The sequence below is a fragment of the Lactuca sativa genome, chromosome 6, assembly GCF_002870075.4.
Source record: "Lactuca sativa cultivar Salinas chromosome 6, Lsat_Salinas_v11, whole genome shotgun sequence".
NCBI lineage: Eukaryota > Viridiplantae > Streptophyta > Magnoliopsida > Asterales > Asteraceae > Lactuca > Lactuca sativa.
This window is the reverse complement of record NC_056628.2, coordinates 93,509,475-93,526,705: the sequence shown is the minus strand read 5'-3', so window position 1 is coordinate 93,526,705 and position 17,231 is coordinate 93,509,475.

Genomic DNA, 17,231 nt, shown 5'->3' with positions numbered 1-17,231 from the left:
GAATCATACTTGATATCATATTAATCACATGTGATTAATGACTAGTACGCCAATGGATTTACTATGCTTTAAACTGTCTTGTCAACAAAACTACTTTAAAACGATTTCCAAACACTTTTACATGTTAAATTCTCAATAAAACTTAGTTTCAGTTTCCAATTCATTACTTTCAAAACTCTTTAAACTTATATACTGTCAAATCATGTCCAATACATATATAGTTATATAAGTAAGGTTTGAAGGACTTAGGACTGATAATACGCTCTAATTCATGTTCCTTGTTTGGTTGTGGACTTAGAGTCCCCTATTGTTTGTCCGAGTGTCGTTTGATACTTAGTTATATATCATGTGTACATGTGTAGACATAAAAGCTTTCTATCTTATTTCAATACACTTAGTTATACAAACCATCTTTCTAGTAAACTATAATAGGTATAGTTTAGTGATATACTACTTACTACTTCTAGTACTTTGAAACATACAATGAGTCAGTTCATACATGAGTCATAACATACTATTGTGAAGATTAAATAAGAAGATATACATTTATAAATAGGAGAACATACACATATACATTACTAGTAAACAGAAGGAACATACACAAACCTAACAATTAGAAAAGGATATTTACTACTACATGACACAGATTCCACCGTTTTCATGTTGGTAACCAGAGTCTCCTAGAGGGAGAGCAAGCATTGTGTGTATAGATCTATACGGGATAGACTATCTGTACCCTGACTGTTAGCTACAGTCCTAGGCCGACCAAGCCGATGGGGTGACAAATGTGATATTATTTCTGACGTCTTTCATCGTTGTGTTTCTTCTGTCGTCAATCAGTATGGTTACAAATCTCACCTACCTTATAGTTCATTGGCTTTAATGTAAGCAATATTTTTCCCTATTGCATTTTCCTTGGAACATTTTCTAGATAAACGATAATGTACAAACTATATTTTAAAAAAGATAGCTAAGTTTGGGAAAGATGCATACTTTACAAACAAACAAAATGAACACTGAGTCTTGGTAGAAGACTATAGTTTTAGTAGGAAATATGGGATTTTCTAGGATGATACGAACATTTTACAAACATGTTTATGAACATTTTCATACAACTAATGACACTAAAATGCTTATGAACACACCAACTTTAATGCAGATAAACTCTTTCAAAATAACTTGTATTCTCAAGTCATCAGTAGATAGGTACCGAGGCCAGCTTTTGTGAAGGTGGAACACATACAAGACTCATCTTTTATTTTGATTCATATTTTGGAGTCTTATAAACCAGAGAACACACTTGTATTAAAGTTATATATTTAATGCAATGGATGATGTTGTTTACTTGTTTACCATTATACTTGTTGTGATACTTTACATGACGTCCTCCGCCCTAGAACGTTTCCGCCGTTCTTGGTTTTGGGGTGTGACAGATTGGTATCAGAGCGTTGTTTATAGTGAATCTAGTATGTCAACCCATAAAAGATATACTAACTATAAACCCATGGGATTAAAATACTCTGACCAAGAGTTTATACTTTTAAATAATAAAATATTTAACTAAGTATACATGCCTGCATTCATACTAAAATTAGTGTAACAATGACAAAAACAAAAGTATTACAATTGTTGAATATCACAAGTAAGCTCAGGGATGTATGCTCAGTCCTGGGAGTGGCATAGCCTGATCAACTATGTTGGTCTGTCGCAACTACTAATTCTGACACGTTGTAAACACTTCACAAAGAATGACATTGTAGCTAAGACTTAAAAACATGTATGGTGTTTATTCAATGACAACAAAATTCCATCAAATACTCTATAAAAACATTCAAATGGTCAACAAAAGTTTGGAAACAATAAAAATTCCGGTTCAAGTCCATTCTGGACTTGGATTTTCTTATGGGGCCTAATGGGCCAATAAGCTTCCAATTTGACTATTTTGGGCCTAGAACCCCTAATTGGGCTCTAATTGTACCCACTTTCATAAAAACTTAACCTTTTGGGCCTTATTGGGCCATAACAAATTCAATTAGCTTTAATGGACTCAAATCCATTCCTTTATGCTAATTCGGGCCGTGAACATCCCTAGAAGCCCAATGGGCTGAAAAATGTTATTTGAGCCTCATAAATTTGTCATGCCCAAGATGATTCCTCCCCTGTCTCCTTAGCCCAAATCGGCCCATGTTTAATAAAAAAAACAAAAGAAGAGATAAGAATGGTGAAGGAAATAAAAACAAAATGGGAAATTATGGGAAATTTGTGAGGATGCCACCTTCTTATTGCATGGTAGACATCCATGCAATGTCACCTCACTTCTCTCCCCTCCCTCTCTTCTTCTTAACTCTCGGCCCAAAGGAAGAACACAAACACACACACACAATTCACTTAAGTTTTCTCTCAAGAACTCACAACAACTTCTCCTCTTCTTCATCAAAATTTTGAGATCTTGGAACATTTCAAGGAGATCCTTCCACAAAAACCATCATCCTAGGTAAGTTGATGCTTGGATCCATGATCTAGATTCTTTGTTTTATCAAAATTCTCTTCTTAACTCATATAAACTCATGATCATCATCCTAGAAACCCCTAAGATCGAGATCCACCCAAGAAGGCTTGCTAGGACCAAATTTTTTTTGTTTCTTCCTTCAAAACCATGAGCAACATACAAAGGTGAGTTCATACCCCCTTGTTTTTGGTTTTTACTTGTTTTTGGGGAGAATTCAAGTTGATTTGTGTAGATCTACATGTATATGCATGACTATGTGTGTTTTCCAAGAATTATTTGGTGATTATGTGTTGATTACTTCATTAATCTAAAAGTATGTTAAGAACTTGAAGTTTATCACTTGGATCTTCATAAGAACATTGAGAAAAGTATGTTTTATCAAATATATTACATATAAACTTGTAGATCTAGGAATTATACACTTAAAATAGCAAAAATGAGTGTTGTGCACAAAGATCTATAACTTATACTCAAAAATCAGCTTTTGACAGGAAAGTTTTAGCCCAATCTAGAACTATTTTGACCCTCTTAATGGAAGTATCTTTCAAAACTGTTTTACATCGATAAAGTTCAGATTTATACCTTTAAAATGAATACTCTCATGTTTTCATACGATTTTCCTACAATTTTGGCGAATTTTACAAAACTGCCTATCAGATTTGAAATAATTTCGGACCAGCCTGTGAAGGTGAGAAATTTCACACTTGTTAGAAGCCATTAAAAATTATGAGAAAAATTGTGAAAAAAGTAGAAAAAAATTTCAAACTTCCAGAATTTACAGTTCCAAATTGACATACGATGATTTTTCTACAAAATTTCCAAAAACAAGGATTGAAAAGCCCAAAACCAGACAAATGTGTATTTCCACAAAAATCAAGCCAAAAATGATATTTTGACAAAAATGGGTTAAAATGTTATTTTTACCACAAACTAGTCATCAACAAAAGTTTTGAACAAAATGGAGACTAAAGTGTTAATCTTACAAAAATTGGGTCTTAATTGTAAATTTTTGGCTTATTGGGCCAAGAACGTCATTTTTACAAAAAAGGGCTTTTTATATCAACTTTGTAAATAATCAAGCTAAAATAAAAACAACAATAGCAAATGGGTTAAAAACGATATTCATATGCTTATTGGGCCTGGAAATAATATACATGTTTAGTGGGCCTTAGTGTCCTTTTACATGTATATTGGGCTTAGGATAGGCATTCATATTACTTTGATCCTGGAAATAATAGACACGTGTAGTGGGCCTTAGTGGTCCACTTACATGTTTATTGGGCCTGGGAATGAGTTCTATATGCGTTCTTCTTTCTTTTTCTATTTTAGTGAATACTTGAACCAAAACCAACGATAACTAACAAACGGATTATGTTGATCATTTTCTAGATTATTGGGCCTTAGTGGCCCATTTTTATGTGTGATAGGTCCTGTATACTATTTACATGTTTATTGGGCCTCATTAACCCGCTAACATGTGTGATGGGCCTTGGTACTATTTGTTCGCTATTTGGGCCTGTAAATACCATACATGTGAAATAGGCCTTAGTTGTCCTTTCATATATATAATTCAGGCCCATGTTATATAATTTCTTTCCAACTAGGGTCTCTAAATTATTTACATGTTTAGCGATTCCTTAGTGGTTCACTTACATGGTTCATTGGGCCAGGAAATGAGATTATACCTTTCTTCGCGTAAATTCGATTAATGATGTAGTGATTTTGTCGGTTGGCACCTACTAAGTGTACGATTGTAGCCTGTAGTTATAACCAGAGTCTCTTGGAGGGAGAGCGGGGATTTTTTTATAGATCTATATGGGGATGACACCCCACACCTAAGCTGTTCGCTACAGTTAGACTAACTTAGTCTAGGGTGACGAAAACCTTATAATCAAAAATCAAAACTGACGTCCAACAACGCCAAGACAGGCGAAATTTTCATCATTTAGTATGGTTATGACGGCTCATGTGACAACCTGAAATTTCTATTTTTGTACAATCATATCAAGTCAATGGAAGTCAGAACAGTTACTGTTAATTTTCAGACTTTTTAGAATAAGTTTAAGTATTTCAGGATTTACGCTTTAAGAGATATCAGGAGAGAGGATACACTAGGGTTATTGTGCAACACTGTTATTCCAATACTCTAAGAAATTAGAGTTTACTGCATAAATAAAATATTTTCAGCCAAAAACCCTAAATTTGGGAGTATATATATGAGAATTTGTCATTATTTACAATTTTTCCAAAAATTCAAGATCCAAATCAAATTCTCTCTCAGGTATCATCCAAAAGATTTTAAAGATCTTCAAACTAGTAAGTGATTATAGCTTATATGGCTTAATCTAGTGTTTTAACACACTTCTAACCATGAAATCATTCCAAAAAGGTTGATTCTTCCTTTTCACCAGGAACGACAAGAACACACACTACTGTTCTTCGACTTTTAGCTCATTTCAAGCTTCAATATAGTAAGTACGTCTATCCTAGTATTTTACAACGCTTTTTATACATATTTACATCAAGAATTACTACCAAGAACACCAAGAACAAGGTGTTCATGGTCCAAGAAGTTCTTGGATCGTAAACACCAAGTAAAGGTGCCAAAGTGTGCCTAGTCCCTTCCTATGCTTTAGTAACTAACATGGATCCATTCCTTGATAAACTAAGGACTTGAAAACCCCAAAATACCACAAAACTTATGAGTTTACGATAGTAAACTCCGAGGAAAATGGTTTAGGAACCGTAAACTCCAAATAGGAGTGAAATGGTGTCCTAGTTCCTTCCATAGACACATACTTCAAGTAGAAAAGCTTCTAGGGACTTTTAAGGCTTCAAACAATCAAAGGTCAAAAGTGTATGAGCTTACGGACCTAAAATCAAGGGTTTACGACCATAAACTCTTTTGTTGGTGACCACAAAACCGTAAACTCCATAATGGAGTTTTCCTTAAACCCCAAGCACACTAGCCTTTCCCTACAACACTTAGATGCAATCCTTGGGACTTATAACACTTGTATAAAGTTTTTAACATGTCCTAGGGTGTCTTAAATTTTTTTACTAGTTGTTTAAAGACTAATTGGATACATATATGTGATATTATATGTTAACTAGGATCATAGAGTGTGTTCAAGTCTTCACTTGACACCTAGCAACCTGGTTTCATCAGTTCATCGATACCACTCACTACAGGTGAGTTCATACCCCTAAATCAATCTATTAAATGTTTTTTTTTAAATGCTTTAATGGGGGTGGGGAATACAGGTTAAAACATGCTAGTTATTATATCAATTATGTGATTAGTAACCAACATACTAAAGGATTTACTACACTTTAAGTTGTTTTACCAAACATATTTTTGTAAATGGCTTTCCAAAACATTTTACAAACTGACATCGAGTCATCTTACTTAGTTGTTAAACTTTACAAAGGTTTTTACAAAACTCTTTTATACTTTGTTATCAAAGGATATACTTTTGAAATGCTTTATAAAATGACATCAAGTCATTATTATTTATTTATTGTTCAAAACCCTTAAATGTTTTTCAAAACTTCTTTTATACTTTAAATTGTTAAATGCATGCCTGTATATGTATATTTATATAAATAATTTTTAAAGGATTTAGGAAGGCTAACCCGCTTGATTTCCTTTTCCCCGTTGGGATGTGGTCTGGTAGGGTATCGGGTATCCGTCCGAAGGTCGTTTAACTATCAATTATATATCACGTATACATATAGAGACATAAAAGTTCCATTAGTCAGTTCAATACCTTTGGGTAGCAAAGGTATACTTGGATTATACATGTTCATTACTAGTAACTATAATAGGTATAGTTAGGAAATACCACTTGCCATTCCTAGTACGAGAAATTACACAAGAGTCAGATCATTCATAAGTCCATACGAGTACATGTTGTTAGTAGGGATACACTTACTTGGATACACTTGCCAGGATACTTTTACATAGATACCTTGTTAAAAGCATGCTTATATATGTATAGTTATATAAATAATGTTAAAGGACTTAGCAAGGCTAACCCGCTTTATTTCCTTTTCCCCGTTGGGATGTGGTCTGGTAGGGTATCGGGTATCCATCCGAAGGTCGTTTAAATATTAAGTTATATATCATGTGTACATATACGGACATAATTGTTCTAATCAGTCAGTTCAGTACCTTTGGGTAGCAAAGGTATACGTTCATATACTCTTACATGGATACTTTTACATAGATAATATATGATGAGTTACTATTACATATTATATGTGTAGATACTATTATATAATTCTCCTTCTTATCTTTATCTTGTGATACAATCACATAATCGACGAGATAGACTGGACTTTATGTCCTCGTTCCAAAGGATACTTTGCGGCACTAACCATTCCTAGAACTTCTGTTAGCTACAGAGGTAAATGCACATCTACGGATGTCTTCGGTTGATACCATTACAAGTATACTTTAAGGGACTAACTATTCTTACACCCAGCTGTTAGCAACAGAGGTAAATGTACATCTACGGATCTCTTAAGTTAACACTGTTAGTTATCCTAGTACAAAAAGGATAATACTTAAGTTATTATATTATTTTCTTCCTTTACTTTGTGACACATTCACATGAACGACGAGGTAGGATATATTTGATATAGATAACTATTTTCCTTATTACCTTTATATTGTGACTCATACACATAAACGATGAGCTATACTATAGTTTTATACTAATAGTTAAACAAGGAAAAACCATCACATTTATAGAGATTCCTACTTTCAAAACTGTCGGGTCTTGGTAGAAGACTTCTTTTATGGGGATCATAGGGATTTATAGGGTTATTCTAACGCTTTCCATTGCTTACAAACATTTTCATACTTATATGGACTTTCTTTCAAAACAATGTCAAGACTTTCATTACAAGTTTTACAAATAAAAGACACATTAATACTTATGAATTCACCAGCTTTATTGCTGATACTCGCTTTCAAAATACTTGTATTCTCAGGTCACAAATAGATAGGTACGACAACCAGGTTTTGTGAAGACGGAGAAATCAACACTCCTATTTTATTTTTATTGTTCATTATGTTGTCTTATACTATGAAAGAACACACTTGTAATTAAAATTATACTATTAATGCAATGGATGATGTTGTTTCTTGTTTACTACTTTACATTGTTGTGATAGATTACATGACGTCCTCTGCCCCAGAACGTTTTCGTCGTTCTCGTTTTTGGGGTGTGACAGATTGGTATCAGAGCATTGTTTATAGTGAATATAGTATAACAACTGAAAAAGATATACTAACTATAAATACATTGGGATTAAAATACTCTGACCAAGAGTTTATACTTTAAATAATAAAATATTTAATTACGTATACGTGCCTGCATTCATACTAAAATCAGTGTCACTAGGACAGTACAAAAGAATTACGATTGGTGGGCAGTACAAGTAGATTTAGAGACATATTGTCAAAAAGTGGGAAGATATAGCTTGATCAACTATATTATCCGAGGGTTGACTAGCATGTGCCCAAGGGTAGTTGTGAGGTTGCAAAAAGTCTAAAATCTTACCAGCAACACCACAATGAGAACAATAGAACCTAAACCTAAAATACTATAGGAGTATTTTGTGTTACTATAAGCTACTTATGTGCACGATTCTTATATCCCTTTTCTCGCGTAGATAATATGGTTGGATTCCATCCCTACGGCAACTTGTACTTCCCTAAACAAGATAATGATGGCGGGTTTGAAGTTGATCCAAGAAATGACCACCCTATCCCTAAGAATAGTTACCAGGCTGAAGGCTTAGGAGATAGTTCCGAATCCGTGCCTGAAGTAGAGAATCTACCCCCGATGGCTCTTGTTCCAAATCCTAAACCTCGTCCAGCTTTTCAAGGCCCGACGCCCCCATGGGTGGAAAGCTTGAATAAGTGGAGCCATGAACAGGATCAGCCCATGCCATTTAGTGGAGACCGAAGCTTTTATGACCTGAGCGATGAGGGCTCAGCAGACAGAGACTTGCCAATACTGGTCCGCAGAGTGGCCCGAAATGAGATTCAAGGCAGGACAGCCCTACATCAAATCACAGAAGTTGTCGCCAATGCGAGAATGCATACCCTTCGCACCATTCGTCTGGGAGATGCTCGTGAGAGATCTGAAAGAGATCATGAAACCCTGCTTCAAGCACTGGCTGAATCACGAGCCGAATTCATAGAACTATGAGTACACCAGAAGGTGTACGAAAGACACCTGCTTGATATGGAACGTCAACTGGCTGAGCTAAGAGTTCACCAGAGGGATGATCGTCACTAGTAGGAGATACTTTACGTTCTTTCTTGTTTTGAAGAATCGTGTTCCTGTCTATGTACTATGTGGCATTTTCTATGAAACTGCCTTGTACTGTAGGTACTTTTAGTATGGCCTTTATGTGGCGAAAACTTTTGCTACTCCGGATATGATGTAAGACCTTCTTCAAGGTCAAATTTTTCCTGAACTTATTACATCTTAAACATCGATGTTATTGATAGTCAGCTAAATTTCGTGTCACGCTTTTGTTCAAATACTCTCATCATACTTTCATTGGAGTCTATCTGAAACATGCTTTAGTCAAGACACTGGACTATAGTAATTTAACTCGGGAGACATTTCCAAGTCTATTTTAGTGGTTGGATCATGTTATACACCAACCAACGATACCTCGGCTTGAACGACAAACGTCTTGAGACCATTCTACGAACTTACTTCTATTCCTTAATAAGGACTGCATCATAGGGATGTTGGTCGGACCTTCATGAACATACTTCAATTCCGTACTAGGACTGCATCATAAGGATGTAGGTCAAACTTTTGAGAACATACACTTACTCTTTACTTAAGCGATCGAAGTAAATTTAGGGTCAAATAAAATCGCTCACAAAATCCTTATCTTTCGTATTACAGAATCATGTCATCATCCGGAAACAATCAGCCGAGCAATGAAACCCCTATCCTCCATATTGACGTCGCTACGTTACAAGCTGCAGTAGCAGCTGATGTGACAACTTTCCTTACACGCATTAACTCCGACAACACAAACAAGACTGAAAAAGGAGTCGAGACTTCCAATTGTAGTACCAATCCGGGAATTCAACTAATGAAAACAATCAGGGACTTGCGAAGTCGTAAGACCGAAAAGAGGAGACGATATCGCCAAGCCAGAAGTGAGCAAAAGTGATTACAAAGACTTTCCATGCAATAGTAGCAAGTGGCAACTCATGCCCCTTCAGCACCAGCACGAACAATAATGTTGGACTCTTTAAAAGGAAATTTTCGAAGTGGAGTAACGAGGAAGGCACCCGTGTCCACGTAACTCTGAGTAAACACCTCACTCCCACCACCAATGCGATGAGATAGGGCACTTCAAGGAGGATGGTCCTATAACAAAGAACTCTAGCGTAGACGGCAGAATTCTAAGGATCACTGCTGCAGGGGAGACTACTCTGAACCCACGTAAAAGTAATTAATGTGTTTCATTGTAATAGACTTATAAACCGTTTTAAATTAGTGCAACTCGAGTCTTACCTTTTGCGGGATCCCGTCAGTTAAGGGACCCCCGTGCTGCGTATACTTGTCTTTTGTAGTATGCCTTGTTCGCAGCACTAGTCTTGTAGTAAATCTAAAATACTGTAGCTCTGTTAAAGGTTGCATTGTTGCATTTTGTCTGTAATGCTTTTATGTTCAGATCTAATGTCATTTACTTCTAATTATGTCCAACATTATCATACATCTTAAGTCAAATCGATCCACACAATACCAGTTTCGTGCATACATCTCCTTCTCTGAAAACGTCTTGCTAGCAAAGCCGTCATTTCAGAACTCCGAAGTACTCATGCCAGAAGTACCTCATCTTCAAAGACCTCAACAGGACTTCCATTAGAAATCATTACTCTCTGCATCGCATAGATGAATCAGTTGACCAACCACAAGGAATGATGTACCTTGTAGAAATGGACCTAAGATCTGAAGTATCATCCAAAAGATTTTCAAGATCTTCAAACTAGTAAGTGATTCTAGCTTTCTTACGTGATTAGATGGCTTAATCTAGTGTTTAAACACACTTCTAACCATGAAATCATTCCAAAAAGGTTGATTCTTCCTTTTCACCAAGAACACCCACTAGTGTTCTTGGACTTTTAGCTCATTTCAAGCTTCAATATAGTAAGTACCTGTATCCTAGAGTCTTATAAAGCTTGTTATACATCTTTACATCCATAATTAGTGCCAAGAACAAGGTGTTCACGTTCCAAGAAGTTCTTGGTCTGTAAACACCAAGTAAAGGTGCCAAAGTGTGCCTAGTCCCTTCCTATGCCTTTGTAACTAACATGGATCCATTCCTTGATAAACTAAGGACTTGAAAACCCCAAAATACCATAAACGTTATGAGTTTACGGTAGTAAACTCAAAGGAAAATGGTTTAGGAACCGTAAACTCCAAATAGGAGTGAAATGGTGCCCTAGTTCCTTCCATAGACACATACTTCAAGTAGAAAAGCTTCTAGGGACTCTTAAGGCTTCAAACAATAAAATGGTCAAAATTGTATGAGCTTACGTCCGTAAACTCAAGGGTTTTCGACCATAAACTCTTTTGTTGGTGACCACAAAACCGTAAACTCCATAATGCAGTTTTCCTTGACCCCCAAGCACACTAGCCTTTCCCTACAACACTTTGATGCAATCCTTGGGACTTATAACAGTTGTATAAAGTGTTTAGCATGTCCTAGGGTGTCTTAACTTTGTTTATGAGTTGTTTAAAGACTAATTGGATACATATATGTGATATTATATGTTAACTAGAATCATAGAGTGTGTTCAAGTCTTCACTTGAAACCTAGCAACCCGGTTTCATCAGTTCATCGATACCACTCACTACAGGTGAGTTCATACCCCTAAATCAATATTTTAAATGTTTTTTTTAAATGCTTTAATGGGGGGGGATACAGGTTCAATCATGCTAGTTATTATATCAATTATGTGATTAATAACCAGCATACTAAAGGATTTACTACACTTTAATCTGTTTTACCAAACAGATTTTTGTAAATGGCTTTCCAAAACGTTTTACAAACTGACATCGAGTCATCTTTCTTAGTTGTTAATTTTACAAAGGTTTTTACAAAACTCTGTTATACTTTGTTATTAAAGGATAAAGTTTTGAAATGCTTTATAAAATGACATCAAGTCATTATTATTTATTTATTGTTTAAAACCCTTAAATGTTTTTCAAAAATACTTTTATACTTTAAATTGTTAAATGCATGCCTGTATATGTATTGTTACATAAATAATGTTTAAAGTACTTAGGAATGCTAAACCGCTTTATTTCCTTTTCCCCGTTGGGATGTGGTCTGGTAGGGTATTGGGTATCTATCCGAAGGTCGTTTAAATATTAAGTTATATATATCATGTGTACACATACCGACATAATATTTCTAATCAGTCAGTTCAATACCTTAGGGTAGCAAAGGTATACATTCATATACTCTTACATGGATACTTTTACATAGATAATATATGATGAGTTACTATTATATATTATATGTGTAGATACTGTTATATAATTCTCCTTCTTATCTTTATCTTGTGATACAATCACATAATCGACGAGATAGATTGGACTTTATATCCTTGTTCCAAAGGATACTTTGCGGGACTAACCATTCCTAGAACCTCTGTTAGCTACAGAGGTAAATGCACATCTACGGATGTCTTCAGTTGATACCATTACAGGTATACTTTAAGGGACTAACTATTCCTACACCCAGCTGTTAGCAATAGAGGTAAATGTACATCTACGGATGTCTTAAGTTAACATTGTTAGTTATCCTAGTACAAAAAGGATAATACTTAAGTTATTATATTATTTTCTTCCTTTACTTTGTGACACATTCACATGAACGACGAGGTTGGATATATTTGATATAGCTAACTATTTTCCTTATTTCCTTTATATTGTGACTCATACACATAAAAGATGAGGTATACTATAGTTTTATACTAATAGTTAAATAGGGAAAAACCATCACATTTACAAAGATGCCTACTTTCAAAACAGTCGGGTCTTGGTAGAAGACTTCTTTTATGGGGATCATAGGGATTTCTAGTGCTATTTAAACGCTATCCATTACTTACAAACATTTCCATACTTATATGAACTTTCTTTCAAAACAATGTCAAGACTTTCATTACAACTTTTACAAATCAAAGACACATTAATACTTATGAATTCACCAGCTTTATTGCTGATACTCGCTCTCAAAATACTTGTATTCATAGGTCACAAATAGACAGGTACGACAACCAGGTTTTGTGAAGATAGAGAAATCAAGACTCCTATTTTATTTTGATTGTTCATTATGTTGTCTTATACTATGAAAGAACACACTTGTAATTAAAATTATACTATTAATGCAATGGATGATGTTGTGGCTTGTTTACTACTTTACATTGTTGTGATACATCACATGACGTCCTCCGCCCTAGAACTTTTCCGTCGTTCTTGATTTTGGGGTGTGACAGCTCACTTAGGGGAATTAACGTTATGAAGTTTACGAAAGTGCTTTTCTTTTTTCTCTTGGATTACTCGGAAACATTCTCGTACTGGTACTGAACCTCGGGGGTTGGTATGGCAACTTTCACTTTTACAGACAACATCGGGTTGTCTGAGAACATTCTCTTTACATGCTCTTTACATTCTCTCTACATTTCTCTTTACCATTTTAGTCAAATAAACAAAAACATACATACATTAATACAAGATCTGACACAAACATACTAAACAGTTTGCAGAAAATATCGGATTTTCTGGTGGTTTCAAAGTTAAATAAATCATTTTCACAAACATGCTTATGGACTCACCAACATTTTTATGTTGACCGTTTTCAAAAGAACTTGTATTCTCAGGAAACCGTTGAAGCAGGATGAACGAAAAAAACTAATGGATATTGTGTTATATTTTGTTTCATCAAACTCTTACTATTTTGGCATGTAATATTCAAATACAATACTCGATGTAAACAATGAATGTTGTTATATTACATGTGTGATGATGATAATGTTATGATTCAATTATATACTCTGTAATGATATTTCAAGATGAAGTCATGCACAAGCCCCGGGACGTTTCTGCTGTCAGGTTCGGGGGTGTGACCGATTGGTATCAGTGCATTGTTTATAGTGAACTAGCATATCTAATCATACAGTATATGCAACTATAAATACAATGGGACTAAACAACTCTGAACATAATAATTTAAAATACATACCTTTGTGTGCATTTTAGAATAATAACACAACAAGAACAGTAAAAGTATTTGGAGGATTTGAACATCGCTATTAAACTCGGGCAGTTATGTAATCGTATTGGGGGTGAATGTAGCCTGATCAGCTACATTAATTCAAAATACGACCAACATGTGTTCAGGAGTAATTGTGATGGACAATGAATCAAAAACTTACCATTTAATTATCCAAAGAGCTTATAGAACCAAACCTAAACAAAGTTAAAATACTATAGGAGTAATTAGTATGCTATTTGTTTCCAGTGTTTATACCCCTTCGTGCAATACGCTATATACGAGTATCATTTGCCAGGAAAACCCCTATCTCCCTAGTCAGGGAATAGCGGGGTGACTCGACCCAGAGGATAACCCAGAAGGAGACTCAGAGGAAGAACCAGAGGAAGAACACGAAATAGAACTTGCAGGTGGACTCGTTGAGTCAATAATGGACTTCGAAGAGGAAGAGCCCGAGGGCAATCATGATGGTGAATAGGATGCAGAATCCGATGTTATCAATCCTCCATGTAGGGCAGGAGTACCGACTTATTATGTGGGCCCCCATGGGCCCATGCCCCATTGGGCACACGATATTTGGAGATGAAATCACCAACAAGGGATACGACCACACTACGGTAGGAACCGAGGTCTCTTCGATCATAGTCGATAGAGGACCAGCTAACCGGGACCTCCCATTCATGGTCCGGCGCACTTGAGGTATTGATAACCGAGCTCAAGACACTCCACATCAAACGAAACAAATGCAGTTTGCTATTGAGACAGATGAGAGACAAACACAGGAAGTGAACGGAGACTCCCAAGTGAGACAGTTAGTTTGAGAGGTACGACTATGAGATACCGAGCAACAAGTAGCTCGTCTTCAAGATGCATCCACTTCATCAGCACCACCACCAGACACTTTCAGCCACAATTAGGATCGGCCTTTTCTTTTTCCCCCTACTATCCGATATGACTCTCTTTCGTGTACTAAGATAGTACTTACCAATGGAGCAATTATGTGCTATCTTTATTTCAGATTACTACATAAATTCAATTATATGCACAAACTAACCCTCAAAACCACTAGATACTTATGGATTTCGAAACCGGAACAACCCATATACTCTAAGGATAGCCGTAATGATTGTGGCAAATCTGCGATTACCTACTACCGTAAATACATCATAGAGATGTAGATGGAAGCAGTGAGAATTATACAACAAGATGCAAAATTTATAGAGTACATCCAGGAATGACGGTAATTACTTACGATCTGGCTTATCAACATGCAGCAGGAAAATGCCATCCCGTAGGAATAACAAGCGTACCCGCGAGAGACCGCTCCTGCAGATGGACTCTACTACATTCCAAGCTGCTATAATAGCGGCAGTAACCGCTGCTATGGCACAAATCAATGCAAACAACACCAATAGAGGTGGAAATAGCATCGACGACTCCAGCCGAAGGAACGAGCACGTAAACCAACAAGTGATAGCTTATCAAGGAACTCCAAACCCCAAACTTAAGAGCAAGAAGCGGAAGTCTGGAAGTAAGAGAAAGGGATAGCCCACTCAAGGGTTCTCGAGGAAGCAACATGTTATTTCTGCCCATGCAACCATGACCCCTCTTACACCAACAGCCACGAGACCATATGCTGGAATCCTTCCAAAATGCAACCAGTGCAATCTCCATCATAAGGGAGTCTGCCGGGAGCTGCATTGTATGAAATGAAACCGAAAGAATCACACCACCAAATACTATAGAACTTGTCCACGACAGAATCATCAGCCAAACGAAAACAACAACAATCATAACAACAACACCAATGAGGAGACCAGTCACACCTGCTATGGGTGTGGAGGAACCAATCACTTCAGGCACAAATGCCCCAAGGTTAACAATCAAGGAACAAAAGGATCAGAAATGGTCCTGACCTTGGGTCAAGGCGAAGCAGTCCAAGATTCGACGGTTGTTACCGATACATTCCCACTTAACAACTCTTTTTCTTACATCTTATTCGATAGTGGATTTGAGTGAAGCTTCGTTAGTAATGAATTCAAGCACTTACTAAAACAACAACCCCAGAAGATAAACAAAGCCTTCACGATGGAGATGGCTAGTGGTAAAGACCGAATCAACCTAGGATATTTATGCCAGTAAATATTAGGAGTTTTGATGTGATAATCTGCATGGTTGGGTTTAGCCCCCACTGTGCTAATACTATGTGTCACGAGAAGGTCGTTTGCCTTCACCTTCCCAATCATGAAACTCTAATAATCCATGGTGATAAGCCTAGCGCCAATCCTCGTCCTATCTCGTGCATCAAGGCATAGAAGTGCCTACACCAGAAGAACTACGTTTTCCCCGCTCATGTTGTGGATAAGAGCAAGGAAGAAGTAAGCATACAAGGTATTCCAGTAGTATGCGATTTTCCCGATGTATTTTACGAAGAATTTTCGGGAATATTCCAGAGAGATAGGTCGAATTCCGAATTGACCTAATAACAGGAGCCACACAAATTGCCAATTCACCCTACAGGTTAGCTCCCGCCGAAAAAATCAGAAGTTATCTAGTCAATTGAGAAGAATTGTTGCGCAAAGGATTCATCAAACCAAGATTCTCACTCTGGAGAGCTTCGGTCTTGTTCTTCAAGAAGACGGATCCTTCAGAAGGTGCATCGATTTTAGGAAAATGAATAAGCTCACTATCAAAAATCGATACTCACTCCTTCCGATCAATGACCTATTTGACCAGCTCCAAGGAGCTAGTTACTTCTCCAAAATGGATCTAAGATCCGGTTATCACCAGCTCCAAGTCCAAGAAGGGTACATTCCAAAAATCACTTTCCGAACTCGATACGGTCATTTCGAATTGGTCATGATGCCCTTCAATCTAACGAATGCCCTAGCGGTATTCATGGACCCCACAAACTGAGTTTTCCCAACCACACCTAGTCAACCTTTTAATTATTTTCATCGATACTATACTTGTCTACTCACAAAACAAGAACAAACACTGTCAACACCAACGACCGACTTTGGAGACATCAAAGCCGTAGAATATCGCGAAAAAAAAAAAGCATTGCGTGGATCGAGATAACGAAATTACTCCAAGATTTTGATAGTCACTTCGGAAGGCTATAGGAATACAGCTAGTCATGAGCATTGCTTACCACCCTCAAACTAATAGCCAAAGCGAACGGACCATTCAACCACTCGTAGTCATGCTCCGAGCCTGGGTGTTTGAATTAAGCAAGTCATGGGATACCTGGTTGCCCTTGATTGAATTCTCACGCAATAATAGGCATTGCACGAGCATCAAGGATGCTCTTTTCGAGGCTCTTATGGTCGAAAATGCAAATCACTCGCCAGTACTCCCACGGGACCAGAAACCATTCAAAAAACTACGA